Source organism: Triticum urartu, chromosome 4A (genome assembly GCF_056163025.1).
Source record: "Triticum urartu cultivar PI428250 chromosome 4A, HENAU_Tu73, whole genome shotgun sequence".
NCBI lineage: Eukaryota > Viridiplantae > Streptophyta > Magnoliopsida > Poales > Poaceae > Triticum > Triticum urartu.
This window is the reverse complement of record NC_141876.1, coordinates 59,421,394-59,438,312: the sequence shown is the minus strand read 5'-3', so window position 1 is coordinate 59,438,312 and position 16,919 is coordinate 59,421,394. Positions and strand designations below refer to the sequence as shown.

General features: G+C 45.8%; 1 pseudogene; it reads right to left on the bottom strand.

Moving 5' to 3' along the window:
• LOC147974760 (uncharacterized) lies at nt 1–15,824 on the bottom strand (annotated as a pseudogene).
• Nucleotides 15,825–16,919: the final 1,095 nt, after the last annotated feature.

Sequence of the window (16,919 nt, the reverse complement as noted above, 5' to 3'; positions counted from 1 at the left end):
CTAATGGACCCCGAGATAGGACGTCGGCAGTGGCCGGGCCCGAGGGAGGACGGCGAAGTCCTCGAACCGGCGTAGGGGCACGCCGGTGGGCGGATACGGTGACCGGCGACAGCGGATCGATAAAGAGCCTGCAGAGGACGACGGGGACACCTCGGCGGCCACCTCGCTGGCGTCAGGCGAAGAGGCCGTGATAAACCTCTTTTGGGCCATTGGCTCCTCAAGATCCCTGGCACACGGGCGGAGGTTGCACTACAAAAAAAACGCTTCCGTGATGATACGTGTTTGTCACAGTAGGTCACGTTTTCTGTCATGCATGTAGATCCTTGAAGATTTTATGACAGAATCAAGATAGTCATACCTGTACTGTCGTAGAAGTGTTCCATGACATTACCAAAATTATCTTCACAGAAGTGTCCACTTCCATGATGATAAATCGCGCGTCATAGAAGTGCTTTCGTCAAGGGTAACCGACACGTGGCATCCACCATAACGGGTCACCCTTAAGCTATCAGGTTCCGGTTTGGATCCGATAACCCGTTAACAGCCCGGACCAATGGCGATTTTCCACGTGTAAAATGCTCATTCACCGACGATCCACGTGTCGTTTCAACGTTGGGATAGATGTCAATCGTCCATTTGACAAGAATCTCTAATGAAACATTGACACGTGGGATGGCCCAATAGAGGCCCATATAGGTTTTAAAGCCGGCCCAGGAACAGGCCCACAAGATTTTGTCAGATCTAATGGGTCGGCCCGTTAACAACCTAACATTTTTTGGACCAAATTATAGCCCACATCAGATACGACCCGTTAAATGATTGCAATATTCTGGGCTAGTTTACGACCCATATCAGATCCAACCCATTAACAACCTGCAATAGTTTGGGCCAAATTACCGTCCATACCTGATCCGACCCGTTAACTAACTTTCATTTCTTGGGCCAAATTACGGCCCATAACAGGTACAACCGTTTTAACAGCTACTGTGCCATTGGACCCATTGGGGGCCTGATTTGCTCTTCGGCCTCTTAATGGCTCGTTTATCAATTCGGCCCGATATTAGTTTCCGCCTGTCAGCGGCCCTGTCTACATATGGGCCTTTTTCGGCTTGGTTTCACTTTCGGCCATTTAAAGGCCCGAGTTGCACCTGGGCCTAATTATGGTCCGTAGTTACTTTCGGCCTATTAACGACCCGTAGTCTTCATGGATATATTCTAGCCCAAATTGACTATCGGCCCATTAAAGGCCTTTGAGAGTGTTGGGCCTAATTTTGGCCCGTTATACATCCGGCTTACTTCCCGCCCGTCATGTAATTGGCTCAGCCAAGGCCCAAAAATATTTCACCCTGTTAATGGCCCGTCACCCGAATGGTCCAATAATGGGCCAATTTATATTACGGCACACCGTCGGCCCGTGATTTGATCGCCACAATTAAGGCTGAATCTAGTTTTCAACCTATTAAAAGCCTATTTTATTTTCCGGCCTAATTAAGGCAATCGGTTTACTCGACCTTTTAAAGGCTCGGAACTAATAGTGGGCCAGATTAAGGCTAGACCTAACTAATGGCCCAAGATGACTGTAGGCCCATGGTTCGGCCCATACTAGCGATTGGCGACCAGCCAGTTTTAGTATAGAAATTTTTATTTTATAAACCTAACCTATTGTCTCATTGCGCACCGATCGAAGATTATGACCTTTTCTCAGAGACACGACAGCATAAACAACAAATAAGTTACAACATCGTGACGCAGAATGAACCTAGACTATACGGCAAAGAAATTACAACATTTTACATCCCCTGGGCATCAAAGTTCGCTGCTAGTGATAATAAAGGGCAACCAAACAGCAGATTCCATAAACTGGGCAGGTCATCACCAGTGCACTACTAGGAAAAGGCCTACTAATGGCGCACCAGTTTTGCCTACTAATGGCGCATCACTGGTGCGCCATTAGTAGCACACCACTAGTAATTTTTACTAATGGCGCACCACTGGTGTGCCATTAGTATCTGGTATACTAATGGCGCACCACCCAGTGCGTCATTAGTATATAACACCATGCGCCATTAGTGTGCCTCCCAGGGGCCATATTTAACCATGTGCTTTGGCACACTAATGGCGCACTACGGATAGATGCGCCATTAGTATACTTGGCATACTAATGGCGCACTCTGCCTTGATGCGCCATTAGTATCCTTTGGCATACTAATGGCGCACTCTGTCTTGATGCGTCATTAGTATCCTTTGGCATACTAATGGCGCACCTTGTGGTGATGCGCCATTAGTATGAATATTTAGTTTTTTTTACTTTTCTGATTTTTGCACAGGTTACAAAATATATTATTTGACAGAATATAGACAGTAGCACACAGCAACAGCAGATTCATCAAATACAATAGAAGATTAGTCTCCGAATACAATTCATCATATTAGTCCCCGAATTCAAAAGACCGAACAAAGATAAAACATTACAAGTCTCGAGACCGCGAGTATCGAGTTTGTCTTCACATTACAAGTCGATATCAATCATCTAAACTACCATCACATAGAAGAGAGCTGCGGTCATCACGATGAGCATCATCGCGATCAAACTGGTCTTCATCCGGTTCCTCCAACGCTCCCTCCTCTCTCCCGCTAGATAGTGGGCGTATCTAGATTCGGCCTCCACCCTAGTGGTGTACCCTTTGTAACTGTTACCGCTGAAACGGTGAACCTGTCTCCGACTATAACATCCCAAATTTTCAATTTGGAATGTTATACATTAGATCATCATGCATATCATATTTTATTTTGCATTTTGGTTGATCCTAGAAATTCTACGCAACTCAATGACCCACGGAGAGAGTTGGGGATTTCGTTATTTTCATATTTGAGTTCTCTCAAATTTTGAGAATAGGATCATTTGATTTTATTTATTTTATCATCAATTATTTCTATTACAAAAATATGAGAGAGGGAATAAAATGACTTTCCCAAAATAAAGAAATATTGAGGATTTAATAAAAAAATCAAATAAGATTTTTATTTTGGAGTTTTTTGGTGTTTTATTTGAATTTAGGAAAAATGTGCGTTTTTCAAAATTGCATTTAGGGCCCAAATAAATGTTCACCTTGTGCGGCTTGATTTTAGAAGCCCGTGAAAATTTATTTCGGAATTTTTGGAGTCCATTTAGTATTTCTTTTTATTTTTTCTTCCGAGCGGAATAATTAAAAAAAACGAACCGACTTCGGGCCGTACCCGAGCGGAACACCGCCCGGGGGCAGCCTTTAAATAGCACCGCCCCGAGCCGCCCCAGCCCATCAGCCCCGCCTCGATCCGTGCGCGCCGCCGGAGCCGCCGCCGCCGCTGAGGTTCGTCGCGCCTCGTTTTCCGTGCCGAAAAAAAGAGAAAAAAAGAAAAAAATGTCGGCGTTCGTCGTTTTTCTTTTTCTCGGATTAAATCCGCGATTTTTCTGATCGCGATTCCTGAACCGATTTTTGTTTTAGTTTAACTTTTCGCTCGTTTATCGGAATCAGGCGATTCAAGTGCCTAGAGTTTCGTCTCGAAACCCTGTATACGAATAACCAACTTAAACAAGATTTTGCTACTGTAAAATTTGCCCTAGATCCAGATTACTAGAACGAAGTTGTTTTCTTTCGCCGTTTGTCTTTCGTTGCTTCATTCGATTTGATTCTTTTTGCCAACCGGAGTTCTTAAGTTGAACCTTCTGGTTAGATCTCTTATTTGAGTTTTACCTGTGCATTAGATGAGTACTTATTGTATGCTTGTTTGTTTGTCTGCGATAGAGTACCCAGAGTGCGCCGCCTGTTACTTCGAATCGTTAGGTTTCGCGGATCATCAGCAAGGCAAGTAACACTTTGATCATACCTTTTCTACTACCCAGTTTTATTGCATTAGATCAATCCTCACACATTGCATGATTAGGATCTAATCAAATTGTGGGATGGGAAGTAGATGAGGTAGTACCTATTACCTGTTATTATCAAACCTTTGGGAGTTACTTCTACGTTTGCTTTTTATGCCATGCTATGATAGTAGACATGGATTGGGTGAGTGATATCCATGACAGATGTGAGATTGTTAATTAATGGTTTATCTAAGGTGGCAACTTAAACACACATCTGGGTGCATTGAGGCACCTGGGTATTTCAGGACTTGCCTGTTTTCTTTTGGACCGCCACCCAGGCTCAAAGGGATCATGAGAGTATCCATACTAGAAACTTCCATGTGCAGCCACAAGCTATTATGGGCTCTAGCATAGTTGACTAAGTCATGCGAACTCTTACAATGGTAGACTAGCAGATGTAGGGGATGTAGGTGGTACGGTCTACCCGATCGTAAGGTGCTAGCGCTTCTAAAAGACTATGTCTCGGTCATCCGTCTTCTCAAACACCATGTAGTGCGAGGAACCAAACGGAGGCGATTGAGTCTTGTCGGGAAAAGTGCGCAAACCTCTGCAGAGTGTAATGAACAAATCATGGTTAGCCGTGTCCCCGGTTATGGACATCTTGAGTATCTAGTACTTGGATTTTGATGTGAATCTCAACATGTTACTCTAAATTAATTTTGTTGGGTTATGTTTAATGATGATGCTTAATTGGGATTGAGAATGCTGTCAACCATTCTCAATGTTTAACAACCACCATGAATTTTATTCCTTTGAAGTAGGGAAAAATTGGCTTTACACAAAACTGTAACCATAGAGATTTCCACCTGCCAAATATGCATATAGTATAGCTGTTTCATTCCATTACTCTCTATGTGTTACCTTGCCAGCATATTCCATGTGCTGACCCGTTTTCGGGCTGCAACGTTAATGTTGCAGACTTTTCAGATGAAGATGAAGGAGTTTTTAGGTCGTGGTTCTATACTCATTGATGCCGTTGGAGTTGATGGACTCACTTATCTTCCAAGCCTTCCGCTGTTATTGTTATTAGATGGCCCTAAGCCATATTTATTGTTATAAGTTCTCTTATGAGACACTCGATGTAATAAGTGTGTGATTGCTACTCTGCTATAAATCCTCCGAGTACTATGTGGTGTCAGCATTACTGATCCAGGGATGACACCGGAGCACAGAGATCAGATTGTTTGAGGTCTGGTCGTTACAGAGATGGTATTAGAGCACACGCTGACTGTAGGACACGACCACTAAGCACAAGACCTAGATCACTATTCACTCTCTTCTCTCCTAACTTCTCATCTTTTCTACTCTTTAGGATGGCGGATGCAAGGAACAAGTTCACGCAACCGGATGAAGATACACCCTTTGGACGCCACTTGAAGGAAGTCACTAGATACCTAAACATAGGAGTACCAAGCTTCACAGGAACCTACAACGCCACTTTACCTGAAGAAGAGTGCTGGATGATTCAAGTTCAAGTTCCAGGAAGGACGTTCATGCCAGTCACTGAGCCCATAGAGTTTTCTTTTGATGCACCAACTTGGAGTCTAGGAAAGAGCATGGCAGCTCACATCGCCATGGGACGCATTGGATAAGTCTACCGCAAGGATCTCAAGGATACTATCTACTAGATTTGTGGGCGCCGAGATGAACACTGGGAGATGATCAACACCAGGAAGGATAGGTCAATCGCAGCTTTTATCCAGGAGCTAAACCAGCACATTCGACGACAGGAGAACCAGATGTGCACCGACATGATAGACCTGAAGAAGGCAAAGACTAGAATCAAGAAACTGGAGGAAGAACTCAAGGCTACACGTGAAGATTATGAAGAGGAAATTGAAGTATTGGTGGAGAAGAATGACGACCTGATCAAGAATATTGGAATATTTATGGGAGGCCCTACGCCAGTAGATGAAGACAAAGAACCTCAGGAGATTAGCCCGGAAGACTACATCATCATCGACAGAACCGACTCGGAAGCAGATAGTAGCGATGATGACTATGTTGATGAAGCCGGAGCAGATATTATGGAGTCAACGACCGAAGAATATTTCTAGTAGACCACCTCATCAGTAGTAGTAGTCCACCATGTAAATATAGTAGCCCGAGCACTTTTGCGATAGTTAGATCGATTGTATGCCCTTGTTTGATTGATTGAAGTGAATTGTTTGCTTTTGCCGTATGTGCATATGGGTAGTGTTTTCTCTTTAGACCCCCTCTATTCTTATATCTCATCTTTTCTAAACCCTCAAATGCCTCCGAGACATGACCCCGGATTTACCTTTCCACCGGAGCTCACCCAGTTGATCCAGCAGCAGAACACATTGATGCAGTTACTAGTCCAGAATCAGAATTAGGGGAACAACAACAACAACCCACCACCACCACCACCACCTGTTGACCACTTAGCCCGTTTTCTTAGGCTGAATCCGCCGGTGTTTTCCAGTAGCACTGAGCCAATAGTAGCAGATGATTGGCTCCGCAAGACAGCTAGGGAGTTGACCACAGCAGGATGCAAAGATGCGGAGAAGGTGAAGTTTGCCGCACATCGGTTAGAAGGACCAGCAGCGTCATGGTGGGAGAATTTCACAGCCACTTTCCCTGTAGACACTGTCACGTGGGACCAGTTTCAGCAGGCTTTTCGTATTGCCCATGTTTCAGCAGGAGCTATGGCCATGAAGAAGCGTGAGTTTCGCAACTTGTGCCAAGGAGGAAGGACAGTTGGCCAGTATGTGGAGGAATTTAGTAAGCTAGCACGTTATGCCCTAGATGACGTCGCTACGGATGCAGCTAAGCAGGAGAAGTTTCTGGAAGGACTGAATGATGAGTTGAGCATGCAGTTGATGGTAGCAACCTTCAACAACTACCAGGAGTTGGTAGATCATGCTCTTATGATTGAAGGGAAGCAGCAGCAAATTGAGAATCGCAAGAGGAAGTATGGACAAGGAAAGTACAATTCAGGAGCTCAGCAGAAGCCACGTTTTACCCCTAGACTGGGAGGACATTTTTAGCATACCCATGGAGGAGGTAGCTCGCACAATCACAATGGCACCAAGAATGGTAATGGCAATGGAGGAAGCAACGACCAGAATCGTACCAACCCCTCAACCCCAGCCAAGAAGGACTTGAGCCAAGTCACTTGTTTTAAGTGTTCGAAGACAGGACATTATGCAAATGAATGTCCTGAATTGCAAAATGGAAATAGCAATGGAAGTTCTGGGAAGAAGCCAAACCGTTTTAATAGGGGATAGGTGAACCACGTTAGCGTGGAGGAGGTTGAAGCTCAGCCCGATGCAGTAATAGGTAAGTTTTTGGTTAAGTCATTTACTACACTCGTTCTTTTTGATACTGGCGCATCGCATTCATACATCTCAAGGGGATTTGTGGATAAGTATAACCTACCAACCCAAGCCCTTAGGTCACCCATGTTAGTAACCTCGCCCGGAGCAGAGTATGTGGCTAGTCTATGGTGTGATCGGTTACCATTAAGGATTGGTAACTACGTTTTTCCCTCAGACCTAATAGTATTGGAATCTCAAGGATTGGATGTGATATTAGGCATGGATTGGTTATCAAAGTATGAAGGGAATATTGAATGTGCTAGTAAGTCAATTTTTCTTACCACCCCAGAAGGGAGAAGGATCAAGTATGTATCTCGGCATGTGCCAAAGAGGACTCAAGTAAATTGCCTAACAGGAGTTGTGCAGGAGGAAGTACCAGTGGTAAGGGATTTCCCTGATGTATTTCCAGAGGAGTTGCCAGGCATGCCACCAGATAGAGATATTGAGTTTTTGATTGAGCTATTGCCAGGCACAGGGCCAATATCAAAGAGACCATATAGGATGCCAGCAAAGGATTTGGTGGAAATTAAGAAGCAGATTAAGGAGTTACTGGATAAAGGATATATTCGCCCAAGTTCTTTGCCTTGGGGATCGCCAATACTTCTAGTGGAGAAGAAGGATGGATCGTTAAGGATGGTTGTCGATTATCGAGGATTGAATGAAGTAACAATCAAAAACAAGTACCCACTACCAATGATCAATGATATGTTTGATCGATTGCAAGGAGCTAAGGTATTTTCCAAGATCGATCTGCGATCAGGATACCACCAGTTGAAGATTCGAGAACAGGATATTCCTAAGACAGCTTTTACCACCAGGTATGGGCTGTATGAGTATACCGTTATGTCATTTGGTCTGACTAACGCACCTTCCTATTTTATGAACATGATGAACAAAGTGTTTATGGAGTTTTTGGATAAGTTCGTCGTAGTGTTCATTGATGATATCCTGGTTTATTCGAAGAATGAAGAGGAACATAAGGAGCATTTGTGTTTGGTACTTGGAAAGCTTAGAGAACATCAATTATATGCCAAGTTCAGCAAATGTGAGTTTTGGTTGAAGGAAGTAGGATTCCTCGGACATGTTATATCTGGAGAAGGTATAGCAGTAGATCCCGCTAAAGTTGAAACTGTGACCAAGTGGGAAGCCCCAACAACAGTTGGAGAGATCCGGAGTTTTCTTGGACTCGCAGGATACTACCGGAGATTTATTGAGAATTTCTCAAAGATTGTGAAGCCTATGACTGAGTTGTTGAAGAAGGATACCAAGTTCATATGGACAGAGGAATGTGAGGCTAGTTTCCAGGAATTGAAGAAACGTTTGGTTACCTCACCAGTGTTGATTTTGCCAGACCAGACCAAGGATTATGAGGTGTATTGCGACGCTTCACGTCGAGGACTTGGAGCAGTGCTTATGCAGGAAGGCAGAGTTGTTTCATATGCCTTAAGACAACTGAAGCCTCATGAGTTGAATTATGCCACACATGATTTTGAGTTAGCAGCCGTAGTGCATGCATTGAAAACATGGAGACATTTTATGATTGGAAATCATTGTGAGGTGTACACGGATCATAAGAGTTTGAAGTACATTTTCACACAGAAGGAGTTGAATCTCAGACAAAGGAGATGGTTGGAGCTTATCAATGATTATGATATGAAATTGCATTATCACCCCGGAAAGGCTAATGTAGTAGCTGACGCATTAAGCCGTAAGAGCCATGTCAATACATTAATGACGGGAGAAATACCCACAGAGTTAGCAGAAAATCTTCGTGAACTATGTTTGGAAATAGTTCCGAGAGGCTATGTAGCAGCATTGGAGATTCAGTCAACTTTGATGGATAGAATCAGAGAAGCTCAGAAAGCTGACAAAGAGATTGCCGCTATAAAGGAGAAACTCAATAAAGGAAAAGCTAAAGGATTTCGCGAGGATGAGCACGACACCCTATGTTTTGAAGACCGCGTTTACGTGCCCAATGACCCGGAGATCAGGAAGTTGATACTGCAAGAGGCACATGACTCACCGTATTCAACTCACCCAGGAAATACCAAGATGTATTTGGATTTGAAGGATATTTTCTGGTGGACCGGAATGAAGAAGGATATTGCGGAGTATGTAGCAGTTTGTGATGTATGCCAGAGAGTAAAGGCAGAGCATCAGAAGCCAGCAGGATTGTTACAACCATTGCCGATACCCGAATGGAAGTGGGATAAGCTAGGCATGGATTTTATCACGGGATTGCCCAGGACTCGTTCAGGCTATGACTCGATTTGGGTTGTAGTTGATCGATTGACGAAAGTAGCTCATTTCATCTCGGTAAAGACCACTTACACCAGTGCTAAGTTGGCAAAGATATACATGACCAGGATCGTATGTTTGCATGGAGTTCCAAGGAGTATCATATCAGACAGAGGAATCCAGTTTACCTCAAAGTTCTAGAAGCAGTTGCACGAAACTTTGGGAACCAGGCTAGAATTCAGTACAGCTTTTCATCCATAGACAGATGGACAGACCAAGAGAGTCAATCAGATTTTGGAGGATATGCTGAGAGCTTGTGCGCTAGATTATGGATCTAGTTGGGACGATAATTTGCCATATGCAGAGTTCTCTTACAACAACAGTTACCAAACCAGTTTAAAGATGGCCCCTTTCGAAGCATTGTACGGAAGGAGGTGCAGGACACCGTTGTCATGGGACGAAGTTGGAGACCGCCAGTTGTTTGGACCTGACTTGATTAAAGTGTCTGAACAGAAGGTGAAGTTGATTCGCGATAGGCTCAAAGTAGCCCAGTCCAGACAGAAAAGTTATGCAGATTCTAAACGCAAGGAGATAGTTTACAAAGTCAGAGACAGAGCTTATCTTCGAGTATCTCCACTTCGGGGAACAAAGCGTTTTGGAGTTAAGGGAAAATTAGCGCCACGATTTGTAGGACCATATCGAGTTTTGGAGCGTATGGGAGAAGTAGCCTACAAGTTGGAATTGCCCGAAGGATTGTCAGGAGTACATGATTTGTTCCACATTTCTCAGTTAAAGAAATGTCACGCGGAGATGGCTGACATACCGTTGAGAGATACAGTGCCTTTGGAAACTATTCAGTTGCATAACGATTTGACCTACAAGGAGAAACCAGTCAAGATTCTCGAGTTGCCAGCCGAGTTACTCACAGCAAGGTTATCAAGTTTTGCAAAGTTCAGTGGAGCCACCACACAGAGGATGAAGCGACCTGGGAACGAGAGGAAGATTTGCTCAAAGACCACCCTCACCTATTTTCTAGCCAACCCGAATCTTGAGGGCGAGATTCATCTTAAGGGGGGTAGGTTTGTAACATCCCAAATTTTCAATTTGGAATGTTATACATTAGATCATCATGCATATCATATTTTATTTTGCATTTTGGTTGATCCTAGAAATTCTACGCAACTCAATGACCCACAGAGAGAGTTGGGGATTTCGTTATTTTCATATTTGAGTTCTCTCAAATTTTGAGAATAGGATCATTTGATTTTATTTATTTTATCATCAATTATTTCTATTACAAAAAATGAGAGAGGGAATAAAATGACTTTCCCAAAATAAAAAAATATTGAGGATTTAATAAAAAATCAAATAAGATTTTTATTTCGGAGTTTTTCGGTGTTTTATTTGAATTTAGGAAAAATGTGCGTTTTTCAAAATTGCATTTAGGGCCCAAATAAATGTTCACCTTGTGCGGCTTGATTTTAGAAGCCCGTGAAAATTTATTTCGGAATTTTTGGAGTCCGTTTAGTATTTCTATTTATTTTTCTTCCGAGCGGAATAATTAAAAAAAACGAACCGACTTCGGGCCATACCCGAGCGGGACACCGCCCGGGGGCAGCCTTTAAATAGCGCCGCCCCGAGCCGCCCCAGCCCATCAACCCCGCCTCGATCCGCGCGCGCCGCCGGAGCCGCCGCCGCCGCCACCGACGATCTCGCCGCCGAGGTTCGTCGCGCCTCGTTTTCCGTGCTGAAAAAAAGAGAGAAAAAAAAGTCGGCGTTCGTCGTTTTTCTTTTTCTCGGATTAAATCCGCGATTTTTCTGATCGCGATTCCTGATCCGATTTTCGTTTTAGTTTAACTTTTCGCTCGTTTATCGGAATCAGGCGATTCAAGCGCCTAGAGTTTCGTCTCGAAACCCTGTATCCGAATAACCAACTTAAATAAGATTTTGCTACTGTAAAATTTGCGCTAGATCCAGATTACTAGAACAAAGTTGTTTTCTTTCGCCGTTTGTCTTTCGTTGCTTCGTTCGATTTGATTCTTTTTGCCAACCGGAGTTCTTAAGTTGAACCTTCTGGTTAGATCTCTTATTTGAGTTTTACCTGTGCATTAGATGAGTACTTATTATATGCTTGTTTGTTTGTCTGCGATAGAGTACCCGGAGTGCGCCGCCTGTTACTTCGAATCGTTAGGTTTCGCGGATCATCAGCAAGGCAAGTAACACTTTGATCATACCTTTTCTACTACCCAGTTTTATTGCATTAGATCAATCCTCACACATTGCATGATTAGGATCTAATCAAATTGTGGGATGGGAAGTAGATGAGGTAGTACCTATTACCTGTTATTATCAAACCTTTGGGAGTTACTTCTACGTTTGCTTTTTATGCCATGCTATGCTAGTAGACGTGGATTGGGTGAGTGATATCCATGAAAGATGTGAGATTGTTAATTAATAGTTTATCTAAGGTGGCAACTTAAACACACATCTGGGTGGATTGAGGCACCTGGGTATTCCAGGACTTGCCTGTTTTCTTTTGGACCGCCACCCAGGCTCAAAGGGATCATCAGACTATTCATACTAGAAACTCTGTGTGCAGCCACAAGCTATTATGGGCTCTAGCATAGTTGACTAAGTCGTGCAGACTCTTACAGTGGTAGACTAGCAGATGTAGGGGATGTAGGTGGTACGGTCTACCCGATCGTAAGGTGCTAGCACTTCTGAAAGACTATGTCTCGGTCATCCGTCTTCTCAAACACCATGTAGTGCGAGAAACCAAACGGAGGCGATCGAGTCTTGTGGGGAAAAGTGCGCAAACCTCTATAGAGTGTAATAAACTAATCATGGTTAGCCATGTCCCCGGTTAAGGACATCTTGAGTATCTAGTACTTGGATTTTCATGTGAATCTCAACATGTTACTCTAAATTAATTTTGTTGGGTTATGTTTAATGATGATGCTTAATTGGGATTGAGAATGCTGTCAACCATTCTAAATGTTTAACAACCACCATGAATTTTATTCCTTTGAAGTAGGGAAAAATTGGCTTTACGCGAAACTGTAACCATAGAGCTTTCCACCAGCCAAATATGCATATAGTATAGCTGTTTCATTCCATTACTCTCTATGTGTTACGTTGCCAGCATATTCCATGTGCTGACCCATTTTCGGGCTGCAACGTTAATGTTGCAGACTTTTCAGACGACGATTAAGGAGTTTTTAGGTCGTGGTTCTATACTCAGTGATGCCGTTGGAGTTGATGGACTCACTTATCTTCCAAGCCTTCCGCTGTTATTGTTATTAGATGGCCCTAATCCATATTTATTGTAATAAGTTCTCTCCTGAGACACTCGATGTAATAAGTGTGTGATTGCTACTCTGCTATAAATCCTCCGAGTACTGTGTGGTGTCAGCATTACTGATCCAAGGATTACACCGGAGCACGGAGATCAGACTGTTTGAGGTCTGGTCGCTACACCGACACTCCTCCCAGTCGTTGTAGACTCCGGGAACCTTACCCTTGTACACGACATACGACGGCATCTCTATGCACAAGCCAAACAACAGACAATACATACATAAGCAATATATAAGTATGCAACAAAAGGATTGGAAGAGAAAAGCAAGACATTAATAGGACGATTCATGGTCCTACTAATAAATAGCATCGATTACATCTAAGTTGAACGACTGTCCAAACCAAAGAGACATACAATTCATTAAAGTTTAATTACAACACGAGCCAATCAATGTTTCAGAACTACACATCACTACTTTCGACTCGACTCATGGACATGAGCGTGGATTAAGCCGCCGTCTATCGTTATGGTCATGAAATCGCGGGCCTTGTCAGCCTGCATTTGTAGCATTACGTCTATCTCAATGTTGGACGGTTGATATATGAGGAAGAACTGCCCCGAGGTATGAAGGACATCTTGATGGATGATGTCCGCAAACTCCGACTGGATGCGAAAGAATTCTTGTCTGATGTCCGCGTCCTGGATTGCTGACAAGCTCGCGGCCCAATCTTTGAGATTATTTGGTAGCAAAAGGTGATGATGGTCCCTTACGATCGCCCGCATGTGATGGAGGGCGTAGTAGGCATCCTTCTGACCGCCAGGCGGCTGCTTGACGCAGCAGAACGTCGTATTGTGGGCGAACACGTGCTTGCCGTACTTACGAACTGCCCTGATGAAGGTGCCTCCAGATTTGGCGTAGCCAGGGAGAACATCATCAAGAACTTTCTTGATATTTGTGTAGTATATCTTGGAGTTACGGTTCAGGTCGAAATACGCGGCCATGGAATATTTCGGGCTTAAGATGATGAGTGTGCAATGTGTGTCACTGCACAGAACACGGAATGTTAGAAAAAAAGAACGATCGAAATCTAAGAAATCATATGTTACGAGGCGGTTAAGGGATGATTTACTTGGGAAAGTAAGCCACAAGGAAGTTATCCTTATCTGGGTTTGCCAGAATGACGTCTTCGAGGTGTGAACTCGTGACTTGGCGGTCCCCAGCGCTGCTCAAGAGCTTGGCACGCATGTAGAAGGGGTCGACGATCACGATGTCCAGGGTCTTGTCTCTAATGATCCGCATCTCCATACTCAGCGAAAACAGCCGAACGAAGGTGTAGTGCAGCGGATGAAGGTTGAACATAGCAAAGATGTCATCAAACCGCAGGACGATCGTACCCCCGATGGCGCCATCCACAAAGCCCTTGCCCTCTGGCACCTTGGCCACGAAAACCGGGTATGCCACATCATTCTCTCTGAGATGCCGCTTCTCCAAAGAAAGAACACTGTCGTGCAGACTCCGCATAGCACCGCTTGCAGCACTGAGCATATTTGTCGGTAGCATCGCCCTACCCGCCACATGCACCCTCCTCGAGATATCTTTAGGTGAAGATGGCCCATCCTGAGCATGGATCGTACTCGGTGCCGGCTGGCTCGCACCGGAGGCCTTTTTAATCAGCTGTTTCCGGCCCTTCTTCTTGATCTGCTGTAATGGGACCGAGTTCTACTCACAGACCGCCTTCTTGAGCATGTTGGGGCTGATAATATTTGGCACCTCCGCTACCCGAGGCTCGGTGAAGGCGGCAGCTGGAGGCGTCTCCTGAGAACTGAACGCCAGACGACGCCTGTTGCAATTGGGTTTCTCTGCCGTACCAGCTAGATCGCGGTAGTCTTGTTTGGGTTCTTGAGAAGGAGGCCCGCAGAACTCGTCACCGTACCCATGTTCGGCAAAGTACTTATCGACGTTGATAAATGTACCATCATCGTTGTCGTCGTCGTCCGGATCCTGTGCCATATGCATGTCCGGATCCTGTGCCGTAGGGATGTCCGGCATGTCCGGTAGCGTTGTGGCGTTCTTGCCATGGCTTGGCGCCGGCACGACTTCTGGTCTTGTCTGTGGGGTGGTGTCCCCCACCCCCAAACGAATCTGGCTCTTTGGCCAAAGTAGGTGCCAGCTTACACAGGTGCTGAGGGTCATCTCATCTTCTTCGTCGGCCCCAGCAGGTCGAATCGGAGGTAACAGCTCGTCGCAGCCTGGCAGCACCCGAACCACTTCAACCCTATACATTGTGGGTGGCATCGGATTACCGTGGAACACGGGGTTGCCTGGTTGAACGATTCTGCCCTTGGCGACATCGACCAACTCGCCGCCCACGAAGTGCAGGAGAGTGCAAGGAACGTTGGCGGCGCCCTGCGAAAACATGTAGGGTGTCAGGGATGCCAAGTCAAAGGCAAGGAGATGAAGTCCTCGGCCGAGAGGCTTAGTTACCGTGATGCCGTCGAGCTCGGCTAATGTCGAGGCACCGCCAACGGCGGGCGTGCAACTGACGGAGGGGCCGCTTGCTGGCGAGGTGCCGGCCGGCGTACACCCGGGTGCATTAAGCTCCAATGCCGGCGTCGGAGACACCAACACTGCCGCCGCCGGAGACACCAATGGCGCTGCCGCCGTAGAAACCAATACCGCCGCCGCCGGAGACACCAATGGCGCCGCCTACACATTGTGTGAGTTGCTGGCCGTGAAGCTGGGAATCGGGGGCGGCCCCTGTTGGCCACCCGCAATCCACGTCATTATCCCATGAATCAAGGTAGGCATAATGCCGGTAAGCGTCGATCCCAGTTGTTGTTGCACTTGCTCTTGGACCATCTCCGGAATCCGCGCCACTTGTGCCTTGAGTGCTTCAACCTCGCGCGACTGGCTTTCTGAGCTGGTCTTTTTCTCCTTTCGCCCACCAGCGCCATAGTATGATGACCATTTTGTGGACAAGCCTTTGCCGGCCACACGACCAACTGACGTCGGCTTATTGAGCTTATCCCTGTCTTTCATTATGTTCAATGCCTATTCAAAGGGGTGTCGAAAGGGGAGCTCCGAGACGACCCCGCGCTACTGCTTTCTTTGTCCTGCAGAAGGAACGTGAACCATTTAGAAATATTGGGGATTAATTAGAATGCAACCATATGGAGCTAATTACGCAGGGGTGTATTCCTTACCAGAACAAGCTCAAGCTCCTTGGTCTTGGGATCCGTGGTAAGCTCCTTTGTTACCGGGTTCTCCTTGTACCGGGCCCTAAGAAAGTTCCTGGTCTGCTTGTCACTGTATTCTCGAAGCGGGGCGGTAGGCCTTGCTCGGCACGCTCCGCGTCCTCCTTGTCCCATACAGGCTCCGCCACTCTGTAACCGCCGGGACCGAGTTGGTTGACCCCTATGTTCAACTACCGCATTTCTTTCCCCCACTGACTTGATTCGGAGGTTGCGGGGCTCTTGCACTTGATCTTGAACTCCTTGTAGTCATCTTCACTCATCAAAGGATATTTCGCCTTGATCTTCTCATAACTATCACCTTTGTCAATCATTGCCTTCACCGTGCTTTTCCAAGTAGACAGGGCCGTGCTCATCGTCGTGAGGGCGGCACCGTTCACTTTATTAGCCGAGAGGCGTGTGTTTGCGAACTCAGCGGGGAACTTGTATTGTTCGTGCAGCTTCGTGAAGAGGAGGCTGCGCAAATTCCCTCGGTCCTTATGCCTTAGGTTCTCGGTGTTGATCGAGGCGGTGCTCCGGAGAATGCACCCGAGCTGAATCGAGTACCCCTTGACTACGTGTTTGGGCGCCGTCGGATGCCCGTCGGAGTTCACTTCAGTAAATTCCTCCCTGATGGTGCCGAGCACGTTCAGGCGCCTGTCCTTCCATTGCCTCTTCGGTTGGCTGCCATCTGTGCATGCGCCGCCATCATCAGTGGTGGCATCCGCGGCACCATCATCAGTGGTGTCATCCCCGAGGCCACTAGGGGTTATGTAGTCAGGATCGGTGTCTTCCGCAGCGTCCTCATAGCGGTGAGGTTCTCCCTCCAACTCCTGGGACAGCTCCCAGAATTGCTTGCCACCCGAACCGCCGGCCTCATCGTTGTGGGCCATGTTTCTCTCTA